The sequence below is a fragment of the Thamnophis sirtalis genome, unplaced genomic scaffold (assembly GCF_051295495.1).
Source record: "Thamnophis sirtalis isolate CommonGarterSnake01/CBP01778 unplaced genomic scaffold, rThaSir2_p1.2 scaffold_11, whole genome shotgun sequence".
Lineage (NCBI taxonomy): Eukaryota > Metazoa > Chordata > Lepidosauria > Squamata > Natricidae > Thamnophis > Thamnophis sirtalis.
The window spans coordinates 38555566-38583303 of record NW_028261391.1 but is presented as its reverse complement, the minus strand read 5'-3'; the positions used below and the strand labels follow the sequence as shown (position 1 = coordinate 38583303).

Here is a 27738-nt window from a genome sequence, read left to right as displayed (position 1 = left end):
GTTTCTGAAGCACTCATAGGTCTAACAATATATATAAACAAAACTAGGGCAACTATCATAGTGAAACAGCAGTAACATCTATTTAGCATAAATTAAAAGTCCTTGTACCCTACACTAGAGTTTTAGATTGTTGAAGTGACCTAGGAGTGCATGTGAGTGAGTTCTAGCAGTGGTTAATTGCTATTTGAGTGAAGGGGTTGTTTTTCAGCCTTTAAAGGGGACTTGCTTTGCCCTCTACTCCAGATGTCAATGCTGGATCCCACTAAACTGGACAATTTTCATCCAGAACTATGCCATCTTTGGTTTCGGATGGCATTGCACCGCCCCAGACAGATGTAGTGTGCAATCTTCATACACTCACAATTCCTGCTTGAAAAGCAGATAACAGTCCTGGCTAAGATGACCTTTGCACAATTTCATGTTGTGCACCAGTTATGTCCATACCTGAACAGGCATTGTTCACAGTCATCTATGTTCTAGTTACTTCCAGATTGGACTATTGTAAGGTGTTCTAGAAGGCTGCCTTTGTAGAGTATACAGCAGCTTCTGTTGGTGCAGCAGTGGTGGGTTCCAGATCCCATTGCAACAAGTATGGTCGTAATGGGGCCCGGCATCCTCCACATGAACCAGTGCAGCACGCAGTGCGCGCATGCGTCGTACCTTCCAGCGATGCTCCGCAAGCCTCCGCAATTCTCCAGCTGCCCGGCTATATGCCCCATGCACATGCGCAGAAGCAACAAAGGTTTTAAAGAACAGGTAAGGAGTGTGGATGGGCAGGTGCTCCAGGTAGGTTCTGGTACGCCCCTACCAGGGCGTACCACCTGCAACCCACCACTGATGCAGCGGTGCAGAGAGTGGTGTGTGCTCCAAGAATATCATATGTCACACCTCTTCTCTGCAAGCTGCACTGTTGCCAGTTTGCTTCTGGGTACAATTCATGATGTTGCCTTTAATCTTTAAAGTCCTTTATGGCATGGGACCAGGTTATCTGAGGGAAAATCTCCACTATTATATCAGCCCATCCAGTAGTGGGTTCCCCAAATGGGGCCAGGCATCCAGCACATGACCACGCGCACATGTGCACGCATGCATGCGTCTTTACCTCTTGTGATGCCTCCCCAATACTCCAGCTGCTTGGTGGAGTGTTGTGCAGGCACTATGCGCTCTGTGCGCGAAAGCACCAAAGAGCTCAAATACAGGTAAGGAGCTTGGGCAGGCGGGTGGGCCCTCCGGAGCACCATACTGGAACAGTACCCAGTGCACTGGGCAGGCACGGGTACACCCATACCAGGGCATACCGCCTGCAATCCACCACTGAACTCATCCTATTAGATATGGCATAAAGGGTATGTTTTGGGTCCTTCTGCTAGGGACATGCATTTAGTAAGACCATCTCTGCTGTGACACTCACCTAGTGGAATACACTGTTCCCCAACCCAAGGTTCAATTAGCTCTATTCCTTTTGGTTTCCTCTAAGTCCCTTAAGACAAAGTATGTCATCAGACCTGAGGATTCCAGGGAACCAGAAATATGGTCAGATGGCTATACTAGTGAGGTAGATAATGTTTCCATACACTAGGTTGGTATATTTATACTCTTAATTTTAACACTCTGAATCTTTGGCCTTGATTTTTTTATATATTTATATGAATGTTTTATAGATGCATTGTTTTATTGGATTATTGTACATCACCCAGAGTCACCCTTGTTGAGATAGGTGGCCATGTATATCTAATGAACAAATAAATAAATAAATAAATAAATAAATAAATAAATAAATAAATAAATAAATAAATAAATTCATTTCTATAGAATTTGCAAAGAAATAGCATAATAGTCTCTTGCAGCCAAAACAGATAAGTTTCTACTGTCACCTTAAAGATTGTTTATTATTCCAACAAATAACAGTCTCAATCACCTTGTTGTTTCTACATGGGAGTTGATTCCAGTCATCTAATAGGATTTATCTTGGATAATCTTTAAAATACCACAGAAGTCCTATTTGTTTTATCTTAGAGCAAGTACTACATATTTAACAGGATTTAAACAGAATTCTGACAGAATAGACAATATAAATTATATATTTACATAGCTTTGTATTAGAAACTTTTAAATGTCTAACTAAAACTAATTTGATATCTAAAGCCTACTAATATTGGTGTACAACTTTGTGCCTCAAAAGTCCCTCATCAAGAAATATGCTGTAGATTAGCACTTGACAGAGCAGCCATGAAAGATGCTGTGATGAGTCTGCCCTCACAAAGATCAGAGTAGTGCAAGCAATGCTAGCAATAGTATTTCCTGTGTTGCTCTATGGAAGTGAAAGTTGGACTTTGAAGAAGCAGGATTGAAAGAGGGTGTTGGTACTTACCTGATACGCCTCTTCTAATAGTGGAGAAGGAGTATCCATAAATATCACCTTGAGGGTTAAAAACTTTAGTGACACTGTTTGTAATGGCTCAAATGAGGCTCCTGTCAGAGCAAGTCCCAGGAGGGGTACCTGTTCTGACCCCCTCCTCTGTCCAGTAACGAATGCCGAGACAAGCTTAACTAGAATTCTACAGCACTTTATTAGCAGAAAACATAAAGCCCTAGCATAACAAACAGATAAGAACCTTGGCAGCAACTCAGATTTCGACAGAGACAGATAACAGCTTCTCCAGTGTTAAGAATGAAGTTGAATCCTGCAAACCAGACTCCTCCCAGAGTCCCTCCTTAAATACAATCTTGAGAGGACCCTAATTACAACCAGTTGAGTCCAATTATCTTTTGTAACTGCATAGCTGTTTTTTCTGCATTGCCGGGCATCCAGGACTACGTCCCTTGTCTCCTCGTCACTACTCCAAGGCCTGATGTCAGGAGCACACTCCCTTCGGCTCTCACTGCTGCTCTATGCCTCAGGCACCTCCTGGTGGCCAACCAGCCTCTCTGCGCCCTGATCGGAGTTGGAACCCTGTCCAAGGTCCTCCACCTCTTCCAGAGCCGACTCATAAAGCCCCTCGCTGTTGGAGTCTGTTTGCAGCTCCAACAGCTCCTGGGCCACAACAGGTACCTATGTACTGTGGGTAGTTTGAGGTTGGATGCCCCTTTAAGAAACTGCCTGACCAAAGGGTGGTGAGTGAGTGTCTGGGCCCTGCTGCACAGAAGCACAGATGAGATGGCCGAGACTTGTCTCCTAATTGTATTGGGACTAACCCTCTGTCCAGGCCCACCTGGAGAAAATGCAGCACTAAGGGAATGGTGGCCCTCACCGGATTCTGTCCCTAGGAACTGCACCATGTGGAAAAGGCTCGCCAGGTTGTGCTATAAATCGTTCCATGGAAGGTCTTCGGGCGGCCTGGATAGTCTCTATTACCCTGGGCGAGAATCGATCCTTCCCCAGGATGATCCACTCAACTGCCAAGTGGTCAACTGGAGCCACAGGGGGTCTGGGTGCTCCAGTGACCCCTGGTTGAAGGAGATACTTTCCTGGGCAATCCTCCAAGCTCTGCCCACCGAGAGTGATTGGAGATCGGCAAACCATGGCCTCCTGGGCCAGTGGGGGGGGGAGCAATCAGCACCACCTCTGCTCCCTCCCAAAGAATTTTTTGAATGACCCTGGGAATCAGGGGCAAGGGTGGATAGACATAAAGAAGTCCCCGGGGCCACGAGCATCCGCCCCCTCTGCCCCGTGTGTTTGGTACTTGGAGTAGAACCTTGGGAGTTGAGTGTTGAGGGGGGATGGCAAATAGATTGACCTCCGGGTGACCAAAGCACCTCCTTGAAGATCACAGGATGCAGTCTCCACTCCAAGTTGTCCACTTCAGCCCGGCTGAGCCAATTGGCTCTGATGTTGTCCATCCCCACTATATGTTCCGCCTTTAAGAATAGGACATTCCTTTCGGCCCACTGCCCCAGTCTTTTGGCCTCCCACATAAGGGCCCTTAATTTGCCCCCCCCCTGCCTGTTTAAGTGAACCTTGGTGGCAATGTTGTCTGTAAGGACTAATATGTGCCTGCCCCTGACAGAGCAATAGAATTGTACCAGGTCCAGGTGAACCACCCTGAGCTCCAACCAGTTGATGTTGTGAGTCAGCGCCACCTTGCTCCATTGTCCCTGCATTATCTGAGCTTGTAGATGGGTGCCCCACCTGAACAAGCTGGCATTTGTAGTTACCGTCACCCGATCTGGTGTTCTGAAGACTTCGCCCTTGGTTATCGCTGGGGACGTCCACCAGGTCAGTGAGCAGGAGACTTCCACTGGGAGAAGGACTTTGGTCTGGGAACAGCTCATGTGCCTTCACTGGAAAGGCAAAAGGAACCATTGGTGTGGAGGCGAGCCCAAGGGACAATGCCAATGGCAGAGACCATGGTTCCCAGCAGTTTGGACAAAGTGGCTAAGGCACCCTACCTCCCGTGACTACCTGAGTAGCTAGCTGTCTTAGAGAGAGCTGTCTCTCTGATGGCAGAGAGACCCTGCCTGCCTCTGTATCTATCAGAGCCCCTAGATGGATTAGGCTAGTGGATGGGTGAAGGTGGCTTTCAGCCACGTTTACCAAAAAGCATCGTCCCTCAGAATTGTCATAGTGGTGTCTAGATCTCTTACAGCCCCTTCAAAGGAGGATGACTGTATCAGCAGGTCATCTAAATAATATTGAATCCTGACCGGGAACTGTCTCAGATGCACTGCCAGGGCAGCCATTAGTTTAGTAAAACTCGAGGGACGGAAGACAACCCGAAGGGCAAGGCCCAATATTGGAAGTGATGCCCTAGGTAGCAGAACCTGAGATATTTATGGTGGTCTTGTTGATGTCTTGGTGTGCTCTGACATCAGTGATGGGGATTCATTGCTGCAGCTCCTGTAATCGGAGTAAGGAAGACCGATTGAAGAAGGAGGCAGTGGTTCACTGCCCAGGTAGCCACTTGATGACCCCTTTGGAGGGTGAGGTCTGCCTTCATGTCCTCCAACTTCAGAGCTTCTTCTGGTTCCCCAGATTAGTAGGGGTATGCAGTGCCATGACCAGTGCACTGGAGGACGATGGAGGACTGGGCCCATGGCACATGGGCCATGACCTGATCCACATTGAAGAAGGCCTTGTCTGTGGATGTGGGCATGGGTCCTGCTGTGGAAGCTGCCCATTGGCGCTTGACCAACTCAAGAAAGGCTCTGGGGGTTGGCACTGTGTTCGTCTCAATGGCCTGCTCATCAAAGATGGTTTCTGCTGATAACCCCTGGTGCTGAGGCGGTGTTTCAGCTAAGTTTCCAAGTTTGGCAGCTGCCTTGGCTTTGAATAGGAGTGACTTGTACAATGAGGGCTGGAGTAACCTGGTGAAGGCCGGCTTAGGAGGGGGCATGCCTTCGTCTTTGGATAGTTTATCCTCCCTAACCTCTCCCTCCTCTCAATCCAGGTCACTGTCCTCTTGTGATGAGGCTAGGGAACTAGGAATGTCTTCCCCCTGGGTTTACAGGCCCTCTGGTATCCTAGGAGGGGATGTCTCCTGAGGCTGCATTTGTGGCGGCTGAAATGCCGGTGTCATGCATTGCTGGAAGGCCCGAATCATTAGGTCTTGAAAGTTGGGAACCCCTGTGGGGGGTTGCTGGCTTGTGCCCATGCTCACCTGTGCAGGGGGGAATTCCAGAGGTGGTAGCCCCATGGGCAGGGCTGAATCCAGTGAAGCCATATGTGGGGGCGAGTGCCACCCCTGAGCAGGACCTCAAAGACCTGATGTGTCAATAGGGATCCTTGCTTGCACTGTAGGGTCCTCCCCTGTGACCCCGCCTGTTGGAAGGATTCCAGGGGCCTTCCCCTTCCCAGGCCTGGGATGGAGTTATGGCTACTTGCCTTCTTGCAGATCTGTTCCAGTTTCCAGTGCATTCATCTTTCGTACTTAGAGGGAGGTTTGGAAGGCTTGGGGCCACCCTCTGCCTCTAGCTCTGCCCTGGGGGAACGATGCTTCTTCTTGGCTGTAGCCTTTCTCCCCCCCCCCCCCACTTCTGGGCAGACTCTCCACTAACCTGGAGTGATCCTTTGCCCCTCCGGTGGGGCTGCTGGCTGTTGTTGCAGCTACCTGGTCCTGCCGGCCTCTTCGGTCCTGCTGGGTGCCATCATCTTTGAACATGTGTCTCCTCCCGGCTTCAAGATGGTGCCCACACCAGGAAACAAAGGGCGCCACTTTTAAAATTTCTCCCCAAGCGGCTTGTGCTCCGAGGAGCTGCCATGCGCCCCTGCCGCTGGTTTTTCGCCTCCTGCCTCTTTCTGGCGCCGCTGAAGGCCTGGCTCTGCTCGAGGGCCCCCTCCAACTACCTGGGCCACGTGAAAAAAGGTGCGGGTGCTCCGTGGCATTTGAGAGAAGCCACAGTTCACTGCTAAACCCTGTGGGGAGCAGCGGAGTGCTCCAGCAACCAGCAGAGTCTCCACGGCAAGGCTCACTTTCTCGGCAGGATTCCAGCACCTCCTTAGGCTCTGCCAGTAGCCCCGATCAATTGGGCCAAGTGGAAGCGGCGCGGGTGCTTCGCAGCACTTGAAAAAGCTGCGGCTCGCTGCTCAACCCTTATGGGGAGCGGCAGAGTGCTCCTGCGCCGCCGGAGTCTCTGTGGCAGGGCTTGTCTTTGTAAGGCTTGTGCCCTTTGTCTCTTGCTTGCCCGGCAGATTTCTTTTCTGAGTAATGCTTGTCTCACTCAGAGGCCTGGGCAGCATGCCGCCCCTGGTGGCTTTCAGCAGTTCTTCCACAGCTCAGAGACAATTTGATTTTTTTGCTATTTAAAATTTTCCAAGATTATCGGAGATCCAGGATGGCAAACCATCCAGTTGAGGGACTGAGTCGATAACTGGGCGGTACCCAGTGGACCAGGGGCTGACTCAGTCCAATCAATGAGAGGATAAGGTCAACCCATCCTGGATACTCCTCCCCTCACTATGGAGAATACTGATGTTTTTTAACTTTAGTGTTGGAGAAGACTCCTGGGAACATCATAGATAGCCAAATGGATCATCAAACAAACCAGAGTTATATATCTAAGTGATCACCCAAAATATACTTGGTTGCCTATAATCAATTAAAATTACAGTTATCCTTGCTCCTTAGCATACCAAAATAAAAATGCTGGGTAAGACCAAAGCCCTGCCTAGATAAATATGACAAGCCTGCAAGCAGGGTATTTGTATAAGAACACGTTTCTATTTACATATTCAAAGATATATTGATAGAATAAAATTACTATCTCTGTGGCACTTTGTATCACAGACACAATGCAGCTGCCCTAAATGTTTCAATTAAGAATATCAAGTTGAGGGCAAACTACTTGTCCCAGTCCTTTTGCTTTAAAAAACTTTTTTCTTCAGCAAAGCAGTACAGCTGATCATACTTAGAAGTGAGCGTACTTTTCTTCATCCAGGTACCCGAGATGAATAGCTTTGTGGATTGCTAATTAACATACGTATTAAGAGGTTTGTCCTGCTTACATTAATCTGATTTTATTTTACATCCATGCCATTTAGTAGCAATCATCATATGAACAGCAAGTGTGTTACTGTGTATTATGTGAAGAAATGCCTTTTTGCTGCTTTGCATCATTCATATTTCATCTTTACTGGATGCTCCTGGGATGTGAAAAATTGTAGGGAGATGGGAAAAGTAATAGAGGGGAAAGTAGACATGTACAATTGTAAGAGAGAAGATGAATCTGCTGGCAATTTATGTCATAAATAGTAACTCAGCCTAAGTGGAAAGAAATCTGAGAAGAAGCATTTCAAATCATTCAAAAAAAAATGCTACCATAATAAACTCACTATAAACATAAGAAATTCCTCTTCTAGTTTCCAAGATTGTGTATTGGTATTGTAAATATCTCACTGAAGTCTATGTAGTGCTTCCTTCCTTGCTCTTATCCAGATGGGATCAACATCATTGTTATGAGAGAAAGAGAAAAAAATCTATCTGTTCATTTTCTTTACATCAAATTCATATGTTTTTCAATATTCATCTCATCTTTGGGGGAATTGAGGTGTTGGCCTTTTCTATACATGATTTAAATATTTGCAATAAATTTTTGAGCTAAAAATCTTGAAACCCTTCCATTACTAATGCTTACTATCTCCCGCCTTTCCTGTAAAATAAAATGTTTCCTCTTTAATGCAGCAAGTTTGCCGGTACAAAAGTATCTCTTAGATCTTCCTGCTATTTCTTTCAATGTCCATCTGATGCATGATTCCACTCAGGCCACGATACAAACATAGCATAATCCTTGCAGGACCAAAAGAGCAAATCTGTGCATGGTGCTACAATACTTCAAGTTGTTGGAGGAGCAGGGATGTTGCATAGGGCATAGTTAGAGGAACCTTCCTCTCTAGACATTCCAGGATAAACATTGCATGGTGCTATCCGAGGTGCTACTTTTTCTTTTGAATCAACTTTATTAGAACCTGTTTCAGAAGCCAACTTACTTGAAATTAGTTTACGGATTCTGATTTCAGCTTGCTTGACATTGACCTAATTTATCTTATCAGGACCTCAAGTTGCTTCTCGTAACTTTTTTCTTTCCGGGATCAGATTTGAAATCCATCTGAAACCACTATTTAGAAGATGTTTCCTGGACAGATTGTTGAAGATATCTCAAAATGACAAAAACATTGGAAAATAATTTTAACCTTTTCCTCTTCTGAATTTCTCCCACCTCCTTTTTACAGTTAGGAGTTTGTATTTTAATTTTTCCTTGAAATTGAATGATGTTGTATTAAAAAGAACTTTAATACTGAACTTTCTGTGTATGACAGTGAATGAAAATATTTCATTCAACCTCATTTTCTTATGTATTTTATTCAATTTTTTATTGAATTCTGAATTTTTCATTGCATAGTGCAAAATTTCAAACTAAATTGACAGAGATAAAATTGTCACTAACCTTAATTTGAAAAAGCCACTGGGTTCTTATCCTGGTTACACGTAGATACAGTAAAGAAATATTGCAAAAGTACTACTACTACCTCTTGTATTTTGTGCATTTTTAGACCCTTTGCATGCAACAATAAATGTTTATGCATCTATATATGCTAGCCTTTATGCTGCAAAAAGCTCTTTATTTCACCTACAACATATTAAAATTGCTGCCTCTGGGAAGGGATCCGTAAATTGATTTTAACCCACCTATTTTAATAAAGAATAAAAAGCTTTAAAACACTGTCATTCAGATTATGCTATTTTGAAGGAAAATTCATACCTTCAAAGCTTTCAGCTACAAAAAAAAATACTGAAAATAACATACATTAAATACCATGTTGGCAACTTAAGAGTTTTCTCTTTGTCTTCATTGGCTAACATGCTGCAACATACTTTTTTCCCCCCACAAATAATAATTGTATGGACATGGAGCTAGGTCATTACTGCAATCATATGTGGAATGTGGAAACAATACATTTAGCTGTGATCCACATGTAATTTGAGGAATAAGGAAAATGTGATAGAACTTAACTGATGCATTGTTCCCCAGGAGATCCATCAAAACTCATTAGAGTATGACCACTTGCAAGCGAATTAATAATAATTAAACAATGGCTATTGCAACAATTAAGGAATAAAATGTATTGGGCTTATGACAATTTTTGAGATTTGCAACCCAATCTACAAGCCATGCAAATTTTGTTTACAGGGTTTGAGGATTGCAGGCAAGGTTTGACAGCAATTTTATACTGAAAGCCTTAAATACTGTCAGGAATATGATGCATAATTCCAATGTGCTCCAGTACCACTCAAGCATAAATTAATGTCTGCATCGCAGTATGTGATCAGAAAGATATTAATATTTTATGGACATGAAAGTACTACATATATAAGCAAAATGCCATTACACAGACAAATTAAATTTAATGTGGTGACAAGGGTATGGATTATTACGGGCTGTGGAATGTACATGCCCAAAGCCTCAGGTATAAAACCTGAAAACTAGTTATGACCCCAAAAAATTAAAAATGGACAAAGACTTGTCTTGAAAAGGTGGGATAAAACTCCAAATTCAAACAGATAGACTCACATACAGAAGAATGAGGAAAACATCTAATTATTAAAACTGGAATAAAGCACTGGCAGCAGATTCATAAGTTTTTTTTAGTTCATTTAAAAAGTGAGTATTCCTAATTACTAATTCATTATGGTGGTACAAAATGCTTAGCAGCCATAGCAAAAATGCTGAAAATTGTCACTGTAGCCACCAATTAAACTATTTACTTCTTTCCTGAGCAAGGATAATAATTCTAATAAAAAGATTATTTATGTATGAACAGTGTAAAAGTGTTTTAAAGACATATAGACATATCATTAGTCTGCATTCTCTGAGGAGTTCAGCTGGGGATGAAGATATTCCTTCTAACTATTGCAAAAACCTGTCTAAATAAATACATATTTTACCATCAGTCAAAAGAAGGAAACAGAGTTCTACAGTACATAGGAAAACATTTATACCCTTCCTAAATAGCTCTCATTTTGCAACTGTTCTGCATTATCACTACACCATTTCCTTGCAAATATCTATGGAGTTTCTCAGTCATCCAGATCATAGTTGTCTCAAAGGTGCTTTTTCAAGAGGCAACTGGAATTTCTTGTTTTTCTTTGAAGTGTTTTGTTTCTCATCCAAGACCTTCTTCACTTCTGACTGGATGGTGGGCAATAGAAGGATTTATAGTCCTTGCAAATAGCTGGTCATTTGCATTATTTTAGAGAGACCACCTGGAGGTTTTTTATGTTGCCAGGGTCAAATGAGTAGTGCAAATAGGTGTAAAGCCTTCTTGGAACTGTTGAAAGGACTGTGTTGTAGACTGGAGATAGATGATGTCATATTCCTTAAGACAGGGCTGTTCAATTTTGACATAATAGTCTCTTTTAACCCTACTTCAAACCAGCACTCCTCTCTGTACAAAATGTGGGCTTTGCTGTCTTCAAGATTCTCATCACCCACTGGAGCACAAACAGGAGTTATTAGAACCCTACACCACTGAGTTAAAGGCCTGCCTACCAGCAAATATGGGAAAGAAAAAGAACTAAAACACATCAAGGAAACCCTCAGAAAGTGTGCCTATTCCAAGTGGCCATCATCAAATCTCAAAAAAAGACCCAACTGGAGCATCTCCACAGCAGACAGGTACAATAAACAAAACAACATTGTCATTCCATACATTGCAGGAATATTGGAAAACGTCAGAAGAATCTTCCGTCATCACAACATACATGAACACTTCAAATCCAAGACTACACTAAGGCAGAAGCTTGTCCACTCCAAAGATAAGAGACCCAGATACAAACTAGCAACTAGCTATATGCAGTACAAGGCAGTGAGGATCACGTGCACATTAATGAAAGAAAGCCATCACTTCATAAACTGCATGGCACAACATAGGAGAACGAACCCATCAGGAGGACAAGAGTCAGCAGTCCATCTGAATTTAAAAGAAAATGGCCACTCTTTTGAAGACAGTAAAGTCCACATTTTGGACAGAGAGGACTGCTGGTTTGAAAGAGGGATCAAAGAGGCCATCTATGTCAAAATTGAACAGCTCAATAGAGGGGGAGGGATATGATATAATCTATCTCTGGTGTACAACACAGTTTTTTCAATAGTTCCAAGAAGGCTCCAGAGGTGGGTTGCTCCCAGTTCGGCCTGGTTCAGCCGAACCAATATTGGCGGTGATGGGAGGCTCTTGCCAAGCAGAGCATGAGCAAACCAGTAGTAAACCGGTTAGCAACCTACCACTGGAAGGCTCCATACCCTTTTGCACCACTCAGGTGACCCTGATGACACAGATAAACCTCCAGATGACCTCAATAACTCTCTAAAAGAATTCAAAGTGCATGTTATCACTTTGGGCCTGCATGGCACAGGGCCAGATTGCTTACAGAACTGCCTCCCTCCAAGAATTCTGCTCTTTTCACCAGATTGCCATGAGATCCAATGTTCTTCTCTTACATAATGTCATCTTTTGGGACTAAGGAGTTGTATTTAAAATGCACAATCATATAAGTTTTCTAGATACAGACTGGATATTGAGAGAAGCCAGAAGGAGGAACAGAGAGAAGATACCATTACTCAGCCATGTTTGGGAATTAATTTGGGGGAGTCGATGTATTATCAGACCCACCACTTACAGCTCTAGAATAACATTAGAAAAAGATTTCTAAAACATTAGATGTTAAAACCAAGCATTCAAAATGTATTACCACATAAAGTGAACTAAAAATTAAATAAGAAACATTGAACAGTAAGCCTAAGTAAATACTTTTATTGTTCTATTTTTTTATTAGGAAAGAATCTATTTTTTCTCCTTTAAAGACATACATTTATTTTAGCAGAAAGTGAAACTGCTTTTATCTCTAGGATGTTTTATTGCCTGAAAATATTTGCTATCCTTTTATCAGTATTTAAAGTGAGTAATAGCACTTGACTAAAAACTCAGTTATTCTTGTCTCATTGTACATCTTGAAAAGATTTTGATTAGTTACAGTTTTCAAAAACTTTATTTTGCTGAGGCTACTGAAACAAGTATACAAGTATACAGGTGCAACTCGAAAAATTAGAATATCATGCAAAAGTTCATTTATTTCAGTAATGCAACTTAAAAGGTGAAACTAATATATGAGGTAGACTCATTACATGCAAAACAAGATAGTTCAAGCCATGATTTGTCATAATTGTGATGATTATGGCTTACAGCTCATGAAAACCCCAAACCCCCAATCTCAGAAAATTAGAATATTACATGCAATCAATAAAACAAGGATTGTACATAGAACAATATCGGACCTCTGAAAAGTATAAGCATGCATATGTACTCAGTACTTGGTTTGGGCCCCTTTTGCAGCAATTACTGCCTCAATGGAGTGTGACATGGAAGCTATCAGCCTGTGGCATTGCTGAGGTGTTATGGAAGACCAGGATGCTTCAATAGCGGCCTTCAGCTCTTCTGCATTGCTCAGTCTCATGTCTCTCATCTCTCTATGGCAATGCCCCATAGATTCTCTATGGGGTTCAAGTCAGGTGAGTTTGCTGGCCAATCAAGCACAGTAATCAGAGAGAGAGAGAAAGATTAGGATGATTTTGGAAAGTTACAAACCACTTAACAGTCCAAATAGATTTGAAACAATTAATTATAGGAATCCTTCCTGTAGGAAAAGGTTGTTGTTCTGAATTTTAAAAAAGCATAATAGGATAAGACTTTAAATATTGGACATTAGAAGGAACTATCAGGAACTTCTAGATTAGAAATTTTATTGAATGAAAAATTCAATTAAAGAACATTTACATTTGACTTACTAATAACAAATGGAGCAAAATAGTTTAACACTGGATGTGTTGAAGGATATTTGATTCATAAGTTAAATTCTTTTTAAAAAATGACAGGCTAAAAGAATGATATGAAAAAAAGATGCTATACTGGATATAACAGTAGTTGATGTTGGTGTTTTAATAACAACACTAGTGGACATTTTTAGAGATTCTCAATCTTCCAGGTCACAGTTGTCCCAAATATGCTTTTCCAAAGGGCAACTGGACTTCCTTGTTATTTTTCTTTTTCACTTCTATCCAAGACCCTTCTGTACTGAACTAAACTGAGGAAGCTTCTTGGATGAGAAGCAAAATGTTTTCAAGGGGGGACCCCAAAAAAGTCCAGTTCCTCTTTGGAAAAGAATCTTTGGAAGCACTAGTGGACAGAACTAGTTAATGTTTTATCAAATAAAACAGATATGCAAATAAACCATTAGAATGACTTGACTAACTTTCCTATATTGGATTTACAAAAGAGATCTGCTAAAGTTTTGTAGGATTTGTGAGAACAAATGAAAAGAAATCAAGTTTTAGAACATTATTTGAAGGGATTAGAGCTCAAGATTTTTAAAAGTAAAAGAGTAAATATAAACTTAGTTTATTTAATCAAGATTAAACTAAATATGTTGCTCTAGGAACTCTCAATGGATTTTTACTGGCCAGACTAAAAATATGAGCTTGTAAGGGTTAGTTATAGATAAAAGATGGAATAAGAGAAGAAATGATCATTTATTGTACTTTAAGAGAAGTCAATAAGTTACTAAAATTGTTTATATTTTTTGGATGGAGGGGAAAGTCACCTCTATATATTTTTCTTTTTGTTTACTATATTCTTATTTTTCTTTCTATTTTTATTTTGCGTAGTATTTTCTCTTTTAACTTTTATTTTTCTCTAATTTGTATTAACTTTTATCTTTTTAAGTTTTTTTTATTTTTTTATTTTCAAAACAAACACAACACATACAATCTTCCTTTCTTACATACCGTAAAAAGTGTATCAGTTGGTTACAAAAGACTTTCATGCATCTCTTCCACAGTCATCATATATAATTCATATTAACTCAAGTATTTTAACTCAGATATTTATACATGTTACCGTCATCATACCTCCATTTTAATTTGACTATGGTTGTTTAAACGTGGTTCATCATAAAATATACCAAGATTTAATACATAACCACATACTGGCATTTCATTTACTATTTCTAAAATCCTCCAATGACACTAAATCCTTATGTCCTATTCTAGCTAAACATCCATAATGTTTAATAACAAAGGGATAAAAGAGGGATGATTTTATATATATATAGTATGTGTGTGTGTTTGTGTGTGTATGTATGTATGTATGTGTACACTATAAAGAAATGAGATGTAAATTGTAAACAATGATTTGGAAAAAGGATAGAAAACTTTGTTATTAAACTTTTATCTTTTTAATTATAATGTGAAGAAAGAAGAAATTAAATATGAAATGTTATGAGGAGGAAAATAATGACAAGAGAGTGTGTTTTAAGTGGAATAGCATTGTGCAGGCAAAATAATCTGGAAGCAAAATAGCATCACCAGTCATACAGTAAAATCCTACTCATGATATGTTGAATTTGTTGGCCCCTCAAGTCAGTTTTTGACTCCTAGCGATTGCCTGGAATAATCCTTGCAATTCTCTTTTCAAGGTTTTTTGGGAAGAATTGCTTTTGGCACCATAAGCAATAACCATGGAGTCAAATGTTGTATTTAAAAACATAAAAAATAAAAGAGATCTAAGATCAAGTGCCAGGTGAGCTATAAAAACATTATCAGTAGAACCAAGAAGCTGTGTTCATTTTAGAATTTGAACTCATTTTTATTAAAAAGGTAAGAACAACAGCTACTACACAATAACAATCAATCATGGCATGTAAAGCGTTGGAAGGACTTCAGAGGCAATTTAGTTCAATCCTCTGCATAGAACAGGAATCCACTATTATAGCATATAATTGGCTTCTGATTAGGTCTGAAGAAGCTACTTCATATCCAGAATTAACCAAGGACACAATACTCATTACCACAATGATGATGGATCTATTGCAAGAGTTTACAACTTGTTATTCTGCAACCACATGCAGCCCATAAACCTTCTCTCTGTCCTAAAAACCCTTTGATCGTGCCTTGGAAGTTTAATGATTTGATTGCATAGTTTCCTCAGGTTTGAGGTGGCAAATATATGAAACATAAAGTTCTACAGAATTTCTTTGGGTGGGTTTTTTTGTGTGCCTGCTTTGTTCTTGAAACCTTTGCTGCTTTCTGCTACACATCTGTTGTGACATAGCATAGGTTTAGTGAGGAGCTTGATTAGTTGCTTGCATCTGAATAGGCAACATCATCAATGTTAGTGACTTTGGGGATTGCTTCCTGCTTATATATAGTAGCTTACCCTGCCCTGGTAGGAGTATAGTTTTCTCTTTGGCAGTTTCCTTGTTTAGAGTATTGTTTCGTGCTTGACTGATATAAAAACTGGGAGAAAAAAATGCAGGAGAGTAAGGCATTAATAGCAATGACAGATCCATGGGAACTGTTTAGCAGATCTGTGTGAGGCAGCTAAGCTACTTCAGTGATGTTTTACAACATGAAGGCAATGAAGTTCTCTTCTAGAGGGACTAAAACTTTATCATCCATTTCCAATAACAAGAAGATCCTTCTGTGCCTGCACTGAGAATGTGCAGAAGCCTCTTCTGGCACTTCCATTAACTCACCCAGATGATAGTCTACCACTTAAACTTCACTTAGTAGAGTTGTGAAAAGGAAGAAATTAAACAAAGACTAATATAGACCCAGGAAAGATGTTCATTGTTTGTTTACTTTCCTCCTTCTTAATTATTTTTAAAAATAGAAAAAAGATGCTCATCCATATGTGCATTTTCTTGGAATCCTTAAAATGCAGACAGATTCCGTTTGCTCTCAGATGTTCATGTGGAACTGCTTTTACAGACAGTCCTGTAAACTCAAAATACCACAATTCCTAAGTGTTCAATGGATTGTGGAGTAAGACACATCTTAACCCTTTCACTGGACAAAAGTTCTATTGGCAATTAAACTCATATAGCATGGGGATGGGGTTGTACAGTCTTCTAACATTTTTCTCCTTGGTTCAAATCCTAGATCAATGGGAAACACATGGCAAAACACTTTTTCCCTTCACTGTTGCAAAGAAGGCCTTGTACTCTGCATTGCTGGTAGCATGGAAGTGAATAAGATGTACCATAGTGCTGTCCATCATTTTGATTTTGAAGACAAAGGGGTCCTTTGGGCATAATGTAGCCACTATCTGCAACGGCAGTTAAACAAAATCCATCTTTTCTTGGCTTCATAAAGCAGCTGGATACAATAGCAATTGCTGCTTTAAGAAATTGCAGACTATGCAATGTTCACCCCTTACATTTCTCCAAAATTTCTTTTGGCACTCATATTCAAAGTGTTATACTGCCTTAAAGCTCAAATCTTGGAAATATATACTTGTTAACTTCTACAGTTATTGCAAAACAAGATTGTCTGGTTTTCATGGAAATAAGCACAACGCATAATTGTAAGGCATTTCTGCTTGTGAATGTAACATTGTCTCTGGGTATTTCCTATGACAGCCTGGCAACACCTGAAATAAACTGGTGAGCAGATTCACATGTCAAGAATGAACAGAGTGGGGCACCTGTCCAAGAATAAGTATTTTAACCTATTGTTTAACTGTTGTTATGACTTTTGTCTTTAATTAGACTGGTAACGTCCTTTGCAAACGCCACTGTCACTGATTTTCTTAATTAATTACCATACAGGAAAACTGCACATTATGGTAATCATGCTTTTAAAAAGCATGTTTAATTTCCCTTTTTTTGTTTCAATAGGAAAGCAACTGAAAGGTTGGGGTTGTTTGGGGTTTTTTTTGCTACAGATATTGTTTAAGAATCTTGTGTCAGTTCTCTATTGAAACCTCCATTGCTATGTCTTACTCTCAAAGGTGTGATTCACTATGTCAGCTTCAGAAGGAAATAGAAGTCAGAGCATAGCTTAGGTGGAGAGCTGATACAGGGTTTAATTCAATTTGCCCTTTTCCTGCAAAATAAAGATATTCAAGTTACACCGGCTTTATCTTTAAAAAAAAAAAAAAGCTGCTTAAGGCATTTAGAGCTTGGCTTTAAAAATGAACAGTTCATGGAAAATAGTATTATTTTTTCATACCTCTGGATATTTTATGCTATGAGAAAAAATTCTTAAGAACTGCTAGTGAATGTTTGCAAGAACCTAAGAGTTGTATCTGTATTTCTAAATGGCCATCTGGAAAGGCAGATAAAGGAAGAGTAAAAATAGATAAAAGTAGTTGTATAAAATAAAGATACAACACAGATTGAGTAACAGGAGTCTGCTTCTAACTTTTGCCAAGCTGCCAGAATCAAAACTGGGAGGACAGGATCCAAATTGGAAGATTAATTTGAAAATGAGACTCAAGTACAAAATGTGAATTTTAAGAAAAATCAGGGAAAGAACTAATATGACATACACAGATAAAGAAAAAAAGATGCTATATGAGAATCAAAGAAACCTGAATTTTAGCACAAAGGACTGCCACTTTTTTTGAAAACGCCAACATTAATTAGCCGACTCTACCAAAGTATACTGCTAATCCATCTCATAGGACCAGCATTGGGCTATATATATAGCAGACCTGGCATTTTATGGCCCACTGGTAACCTCTGCCCCTTTTGCCCACATGAAGTCAATCAGAAAATAGAAATCAAATGTAAGACATAGCATGTAGCAACTAACCAAAATCATATAATGTACTGCTTTTTATGAAGCAAAAAAATTAATATTGAGCAGAATTGAGTAGCCTGTTGGTTCAGCCCTCCACAGCAGTCCTATGTTCTTGGGAAAATGCATTGGTCACTTCTGAGCTATAACATCATTGCACATATGTGTATACCAAATCCATGTAATCTGGGCTGAAGGCTGAAGGGAACTATAACATCCATTTGCATCTGGGAAATATGTTAGGCCACGATTTAACATTATATCATCAACAACAACAACCAGGGGAGGTACAGCCAAGATCTCTCTAATAGAAGGGGAGTTTAAATGTTACTAACATTGTAATTTTTGTTGGCTTGTTCATTTTCTTCTAAAGAAGCAATCTGTAGAAGCAATAATCTCAACAATCCCATCTATCTTTGGCAAGTGACCTGTCTTCTCCATGCCTCAGAGCCTATGATTTTTGCGGGGAGGGAGGACAGCCATTGAGACAGCTGGTTCTGCTGTGGATACTGTCACAACGATAAAGACATTGTTCTGACAAGATTCCTTTAAATAATTCACAGAGAGTTAATAACTGAAGCAATGTTTCTCCTCTCTCTCTCTCTCTCTGTTGAGCTTTAAAACATTTCCAGATGGGAGATTTAGAAAACTACAATGGACTGTTCCATCCCACAGTTCCCCTCCCATTCATTATGTAAAAAGGTAACTCAACAATAACACACATCCAGAAAATTTCAGAAGGAGAATTAGTGAAATAGGAGTGGGGAGGAAAAGTATAAGAAAGCTTGGCTGGTAACCAAGGCAGTATTAGCCAGTCTATTTATCTGTCACTCTTCCAAAGATTCGTATATGTCATTATCTTAATTGTCAAATAAATGCAGTCATTCCTAAAACTTTCATGTCTGGATTAAAAGAATCCAGACAACTCACAAGATGCCAGAAAGAGATTCAGAAAACTTTGCTGAATTCCTATAACCTAGATCTAGCATCTGTAGTCATTCCTAGGATGAAAAAAAAAGGAAGGGAGCCATTTTAGGTGGCTCCTGAAACAAATATCTTAGGAATTTTTGAGGTTCACAGAAGTCACCTACCTCAGGAAATCATTTGTCACCATAACATAAGCATCTGTAGAAAATCAGTTTTATCATAATTGCAATACAACTGAGTTAACTTGTGTATTTTCATCAGCCATCATTATTCAATTGTGTAATTTGTATGATAATATCAACCTCCTTCCCAATATTTATGTGCTCAATTTTCCATGTGATCCACAGCACAAGCCATCTTGACTCATTTCAAACTTCAAATTATGTAATCATATAAATAAGTATATTCAATTGCAGGGAAGACCAGTTAGTTACAAATTTACTTTGGAAATGGATAATCTGTTACAGCTTTCTATTATGTACACATCAGAGGTGGGTTCCTACTGGTTCGGACAGGTTCAGCTGAATAGGTAGTAACTTGGTGGCCTGGGTTGCTGCCGATTTCAGCAACACACCCACTGAACCGGTTTCCCAGTTGCTCATCCTGCCCTCCCCACTCAGTCACTCCTCATCTCCCTGCCTAAGCTGCCATGCCTGGCCTGCACCCCAACTGAGCTGCCTCCTCCTTCTGCCTACAGGTACGTATCACTAGCCCCCCCCATCCCTGGTGCTTGCTGCACCCCCCCATCCTCCCCATCAGGCTCACAACCTTATCTTCCCCTGCCCCTTCCAGGATTCCCATGACCCCCAATTTGGCTCCCAGCAGGCTTCAGGCAGGCTTGCTAGGCCCAAAATAGGGTGTGGGGGGATAGGGGCCTCTGCACCCATTTTGGCTCCCTACCAAAATGCCAAACTATTAAATCAACTTATATTTCCAATAAGATGTCTTGGCTGTAGAGCAGAGGTGTCAAACTCGTGGCCCACGTGTTGGCCCCACCCACACTTGGTTTAGTGAAGGGGGGAAAGTCCTGATACATCATGTGATCTGCCATGATGATGCAAGTTTGACACCCCTGCTGAGAGCACATTCCTTGGTCTCTTCTTCATCGACCAGCAAGTCTCTGCTAAGGGAGGTGAGGCAGTTCTTTTCCTTACACTAGGTCAGTGATGGATAACCTTTTTCTAAAGGTGTGTCAAAATCCCCACCTGTGCATGCGTGCACAACACATATACACCCATGCATGTGCGTACACACCCCCATGCGAGGGGAAGTTTTCACCCTCGGGAGGCTTTCCTGCTAGAGCTAAGGGATTCTGTTGCTAACAAATATGGCTCCGCATGCAACCTGTGGTACGAGTGCCATAGGTTTGCCATCACAGGACTAGGTCAACGTTTCTCAAACTTGGTAATGGAAATTCTGGGAATTGAAGTCCACCTATATTAAAGATGCCAAGTTTGAGAAACACAACTCTAGTTGCACTTGGTCTTCGCAGGTAGCATTCCATTCTGAGGAATGGCTGTGCTCCCCAGCAGCGGGAGTGAGCTGGGCTTCTCTGAAGAATTAGGTGAGTTTTACAAACTTTGAACAGGAAGTCTGGCACCATATTTAAAATGAAAAAAAAATCAGATAGATGCTGGATAGCAATAAACCAACTCTTGTTGTCATTTAATTTCTCATGCTCAAGTCCTGCCAGATCTCCTAATAGATCTGCTTTGATTTTGCCACTCCAAATTCTCATCCTGAGGATCAGATCCCAATGAAATGCAAAATACTTTGCAGGGAACATGTGTTAGATCAGCTCTTCGATTTTGACATGTTTATTTAGTCAGAGAAAGCTGGGTGATGGAAACTGGCCATTAAGTTTGTGAAATGATTAGGGAAAGGCCAGTGGTAGGTTTTGTCTCTTGCTGTCAGCTTTCCAACACATTAAATATAAATTAATATCATTCCCCAATGTTGCTAAATAAGAAAAATGTGTACATAAAGGACATATGGAAGAGCTTATGGGAAACAATAAAAAGATGTGCTATTGAATAATAGTAGAATTTTGGTATACCATATAAGGAATTCCTATTACAGCCTTGTAATTGGTCAATGGGTTGACTCAGCCTTCCATCCTTCCGAGGTGGGTAAAATGAGGACCCGGATTGTTGTTGGGGGCAATATGCTGACTCTGTAAACCGCTTAGAGAGGGCTGAAAGCCCTATGAAGCGGTATATAAGTCTAACTGCTATTGCTATTGCTATTGTCTTACCTCCCTCCTTCTCTCTTTCCACAGGACAAAGCATCTTCTCTTCCACTGGTACATCTACCTCTTCCTTCTACCATTCATTTACACATACTGCACATTTAGCCTCTCTGAGCTTGTGTCTACTTTAGCAGATGGTTATCCTGATCTGGCAGGCTTTTATTATTTTTAAAGAGAACAATTATTTCCTAAGGCTAGGAGCTGCTGCTGTGTTTCCCTTTACAGACACAGATGTTAAGTCCTGTTTTAGTCTCAGTAGGGTGCATTAGGTTTGCTCACATCAAAACAGTTATGGTTCCTACAATCTATCAGGACAGAGAAACCAGTAATATATTAGTACATAAAACAGGCACTTGTCTGCCACAATGCAGTTGTAAATATATTACAACCAATAGAAAGCTAATCTTCATGTCCTACCAGGGAATTAAGGATAGCAGCCAATTTTACAACACGCACACCTGTACTGCAAGAAGTAGTTGGAAAGGGCTCTCAATAGGTCTCTCTGGAACCCCCTCATAGGAGAGTGGAAGCATGCCAACCAATCAGGAAATTAATGTTTTGTATATAGCAAAAAAAAAAAAAAAACCATGTCAGGATTGATTCAACTTGTAGACTTCAGGATCCTCCTTTGTTGAGTAAAAAATTAGAATTTGGGGTAGTGCAAAAATACAAACAAATGAAGCCATCTGTTGAAAAGGCGATACTTAAATAAATGTTTGTTTTAGTATATTTACAAAGACTATAGGGTGGGTAAATTATCAGGGGTGAAAAGTATTTTTTTCTTAATATGCTGGAAAGTAGACAGTTGGCTAGATGGAAAAGTATTTTGTTTTGATATAAAACAGATTCTATTGGCTCTGTAAGACTTATAACCTATGCCAAAAATAGTTTCTCCTGACCTTTGGTGGCAGAAGTTATCCAAGTAAGAAAACTGTCAGAATCTGTGCAGTAAAAATCCAGATGATTTCTACATTGCATGAAAAGGTGACAGGAGTTTTCTTGTGCCTTCTTTGGGGTTTTTTTCCAATGCTCTGTACAATCCTTTTCTTAATTCCTTGGCTACCTCCAGAGTAGACTGTTACAATGCATTCTTAATTGTAATTGCCCTTGACAATCACTCAAAAGCTACAAGATAAGCAGTTATGTGTATGCTGCATATACCCTCAGTACACCAGTGCTCCAGAAGCTGCACTGACATTTCAGTGGACTTTCAGATACAATTGAAGGTAGTGGTTTCATTTATAAAGGCCTCCAGGCATGAGACCAGGTTATTTGTCGGACCATTTGTCCCTTTTTGTTTGTGCCTATCCCACTACATTCAACATCTATGGAGATTCTCAGTCATCCAAGTCACAGTTGTCCCAAAGCTGCTTTTTTCAAGAGGCAACTGGAATTTCTGGTTTTTTTCTTTGCAGACATTTTGCTTCTTATCCAAGAAGTTTCTTTAGCTCTGAAGAAGCTTCTTGGATGAGAAGCAAAACGTCTTCAAAGAAAAACCAGAAAGCCTAGTTGCCTCTTGTAAAAACACCTTTGGGACATAGATCCAAGACAATAGGCATGTTCCAGATCTTGTCTATTAAACAGTAACATCTGATAGGATTCATAACCTGCCCTCTGAAATACCATGCCTCTAAGATTCATAAAGCCCTGCTAGTATTTTGGGAGCTCTTCAAAACTTAGATATTCCCTCAGGCTTGCTGTCTAGAGGTCAGGTAAGGTCATCAATGTGAAATGTCTTTCTTACGATGTGAGTTGGTTTTATCTTTGGCTACCATTATTTAATTTTATTGTTTATTACTCTGTTACCCCTTATGAAATAAAACTTAGTTTTCTAAAATGTTAATAATTGTTTTTACTATTATTGTGTTTTGTTTCAATTCATTTCAATTCTGTGTGGACTGCCTGAAATCATAACTATGAGATGGTAATTACATAAATTGATATAATAAAAATAATAAACATACAGATCATCATTTATTGGTAACGAACAACAAAATATATATTGATTTTTGTAGTGATTGTGTGCTTGTGCTCACGTTTGGGATTTTTAGGGCAAATACATAAAATGTCTGTCATAGAAAACATTACCTATTCACCAAATGTGTGCCTGGAGTTGGCAAGGCTGGTCACACAATACACATTTGGCAGAAGGAAATTAGCAACAAGATATTCCCTGTCATCCTACAGGAGGCCAAAGGCATTATTGCAAATAAATATGATTGTAGAGCTTAGTGTTTTGTTCTGCCACACACCAGTATCTTATTTATTCATTTATTTCCCATTAAAAAGTCCACAGAGAACTGGCAAGCAGCAAAGAAGGTGTCTAGGGGCACACTGGTACGTGTGGAATGAATGTTCATTCTAATGATCTGGAGAGAAGATGGACACCCCCTCCCAGTCCAAAAAAAAGGAAGGGAGGGAAATAAAATCATGAAACAATCCTCTAAGAAGATCCCTCTACCAAAATGTGTTCATGATAAAGAGGCCATCATGCCACCACATTTCTACTTGAGTTTACTGTCTTATTGCTAGCATTCTGAATACTTTCCTGTAAGTATTACCAGAACCAATTCTAAAAATTATTTAAACAATTTAATTTAAAAAGATTCTGTTTAAATTTGCCATTTTGAGGTAAAGCAGTACAGAAAAAAATTACTGACAAAAGCAAATCCAAATGATATATACAAGGAAACATGTGACGCTTCCAGTTTTTCTTTATAGTCTTCCTTCTGTTACTGTATTTGTTTTGCTACTAGATTTTTCCCCCCAACCTGTCCTCTTTTTGTCTCTCTACCATCTGCCTTCAAGCTCTGCCTTTCCTCTCTCTCTCTTCAGCTTCTGGCGGTGCATGCATACCTGTCTATCCATATGTTTATTGTTAGACACTGTATCTGTCTACCCACCTGCTCTGTCTTTTGATGGCATTCACATGTCCCCACCCCTCTCTACAGTTTTCCTGACAATTTCAGAAAATCACTTTGTTTCATGACATTAATATATTTCTCTCTCGCTTCAAGTATTAAGGGAGAAATGTATGCTAGTTCCCCACAAAGTAAAATAACATTGGTTGAAAATGACTGTATCTGCCAAACATCTAAAAATGATGGAGAAAGATGGGATTGCAGCATGCAGTAATACATCTCTTATTCTCTAATCCCAAGATAAATTCCTAGGAATGTCTGGGAGCAAATTTGTTGAAGAGGTTTCTGAGTTAAAGTGTGGTCAGAGTAATAAAAAAAACTCCCACCACCACCAACTACTACCATCTTCACCCCACAACCCTTATTTTTCTATTAAATATACCTTCTTTCAACTGATTGACAATCAGGCCACAACCTCCCTAATGGGCTTTCACAGAGTATGAGTATATGGATCTTTGAAGGGCTATTTGGAGGATGTTGAATCCCAGCCTGCTTTGTGGGGATCTGATTGTTCTGAGACAATCTGGACTCCTGTGTATCTTGTTTTTAATCTTTTTTTATGAGTGTAAACTGCATGGAGCCTGCAAGAATTGACCAGTATAGAAATTTCAGCAAATAGATCGATGGTTTTAGTAATTGGTACGGACTTGTTCTCAAACCCAAATTTGGGCCAAAGATCTTTTAAAATAAAAAAGCTAGATTTGTTTATTTAATCAATGTACATAGCCACTCTTGACAAATGACTGAAGAACAGCGTACAGTTAGAGCAACAATAATATTTCAAGAATGAACACTTATATAATGAAATGTAAAACAAATTATAATGGAGATTATTCAACAACTATAATGTTTGGCAGGTTACAAATTTCCTAATCTAAAGGCGGGGGGGGGGGGGCGGCAGGCAACAAATCTTTGGAGTCTTGCAAAAGATTGAAGTAATCCAAATTTCTGGGCAACTACTCCTGTTTACAGCAGACACAACACTGTAGAATGAAAATCTGTTGGTTCCATAAGATGGCATTGTTTAAGAGATGGGACCTGGAGTGTGTTAGTCATATGGTAATTTACTGGGCTGTCAAAAGGTGGGGTCCCACAAAAAGCAGGCTTGTGCTGGTTGAAAGCAATAACCAGAATTTTGATTTACCCTTTGGGATGAAATGTCTAGCAAACCTGGGAATATGGAAGAAGATGTCTATTGCAGAAAAAAATCCTTAGGCTAGAAAAGGAGAAATTGTGGAATATGAGATTCAGAGTAACTCTACCTTAATTATGTTAGGTATAAGCTAATCTGGAGAAGTGATTTGACTGACTTTCAATATTCTGCTACATTATTTTAGCAATAAAGATTATTTCAGAAAGTCAAGTGGTTCTAATGTTTCCTAACTTTTCCAACCTGGCCTGGCCTGACATACTTATAACTTCACTGGCCATACTGCAGTTTTACAAGTACTGGCATTATGTGGCATATCAAGGTGCAGCCATAATCAACCCCATGCCCCTGCATTCTGGATCAAGTGTAGAGCACATTGCCATAATGTAGACAATAAATGGCTAAGGAATAAGGAAAGTTTCTTCATACAGGAAAGGGGGCGGGACAAGATGAATTTGTGCAAAGGTTTTCCAAGTCATCATTGTGACCTATTCTTCATATAGGAGCCATGAGTCCTAGAGGATCCACAGATTGCACACTAAATCTATATTGGGATATGCAACCCTACTCAGAATTCAAATGTCCAGATACAAAAGATCTCAAAATCCACAACCATTTGGAGTTGCTAGAGTTAAGTATGAGTATTTCTTTCCCATCCAAGCCCCAACAACCTCCAGATACTGAGACAGAATACTGATGGCAACACTTGAGTAACTAAGGCTAAAATGTATCATTCTATTCCAAAGGATTATCTTATCCAGTGACCGCATATAGGAATGGAGAGATGCACCGAGAAAGGAAAGATTAAGGACCACAGCACCACACATACACAGATACACCGGTGCTGATTGGATTTCTCACTGGAGCACTGACCTGAAGAAAGAAGACTACACTCATATCACCCTATTTCCCTCTCCCAACTCTCTGAACTATACAAGACTTTGCAAATTTAAGAGTACTTTTGAAAGGCTAGAATGTAAATTATTATAAATGAAGATGGGACCTTCTATGAACTCTCTTTGTTTCTCATCCATGAACTAATAGAGTGAGGGCCCTTTCTAGAATAGTTTACCATACCTGGAAATCCAAGCTGTCTGTCTCCTTCACAACTTGGATTTAGAAAAATAGCTGAACTTTTATTTTTAATCAGCCTTTAAGTCTATCTAGTCATTCTAACTGTTGAAATGTTGCCTATTTATTACCAATAATGTATATTGTTTTATTCTTTCAACTATTTTGTACTGGTCTTTTAGCTGATTGAAACACACTGCCTCTTCTTTCATCAGGCTTAGGTTACACGATTGCTGTGGAAACACACACACTTGCACACACAAAAATACAAACATAAAATGCAGTAACTTAGAGAGGAATTCTGTGAAAATAATTCCAAAGCAATTTTTAGGGATAGAATTGCAACAAAACTATCCCAAAGATGTGAGATTTTTGTGACAAAAGGAATTATTATTGCAGCTACAAGGTTTTTCCAAATTGCACAGAGAAAAGAAAAGAAAAACCAAGCAAAGACCAATTAACAGCCAACCACCGTATTTGTCTTCCTTTTTTGCTAGGACTCTTTCAAATTTCCTTTGCAATAGCAATAGCAATAGCAGTGGACTTATATACCGCTTCATAGGCCTTTCAGGCCTCTCTAAGCGGTTTACAGAGAGTCAGCATATTGCCCCCAACAATCTGGGTCCTCATTTTACCCACCTCGGAAGGATGGAAGGCTGAGTCAACCCTGAGCCGGTGAGATTTGAACCGCTGACCTGCTGATCTAGCAGTAGCCTGCAGTGCTGCTTTTTAACCACTGCGCCACCTTGGCTCTTTGGCATGTCTATCTATTTTGCTAATCTTCCCACTGCTTTACAAAACTATAATTTCTGGTACAATCTCTCTCCCTAGCTAGCCTTCTATCATCTGCTTAAAGCTCCCTATGAAGCTAACGCCATCTCTCTAAGTGATCTTTTTCCATGTACCTGCTCAAGTCTTTGTTGATCACTTCTTTGTCAGAGGAATGCAAGTCAGGGTATTTTATGTTCCCATTCTTCAAACACTCCTATTGTATAAAGAAGATATTTCAAGTGCCGGAAGGTGGTTAGTTCCTCATTACTCCACAGAACTGACATTAATAGCCAAAGAAGAGCACTGCTGAGCACAATTATGAATGGTGTTCGGGTATGAAAGCTGCTGCAAGCCTGCTAATGCTTCCTAATTATAATCCTTTAGGTACTGAGTGCAAGGGAGGCAAGGCAAGGGAAATAGTCTAGAACATTGTCTGCAAGAGGGAGGGAAAAGTCAGCAAAGACAGGCAGATTTTGGCAGCTTCATTTTGAAAAGCCTATGTTCTCTGTGAAATTGATACTAACATATTAATATAACAAGCCAATTGGTATTGTGCAGCTAATGCTGATGCACCCTGTAAAGAC

The 27738-nt window shown here is 40.1% G+C and overlaps 1 protein-coding gene across 5 annotated transcripts in view; it reads right to left on the bottom strand.

Moving 5' to 3' along the window:
• Positions 1-27738, bottom strand: part of EPHB1 (EPH receptor B1) — a 372507-nt gene that overhangs the window by 230316 nt on the left and 114453 nt on the right. The gene's annotated exons all lie outside the window — the stretch shown is intronic.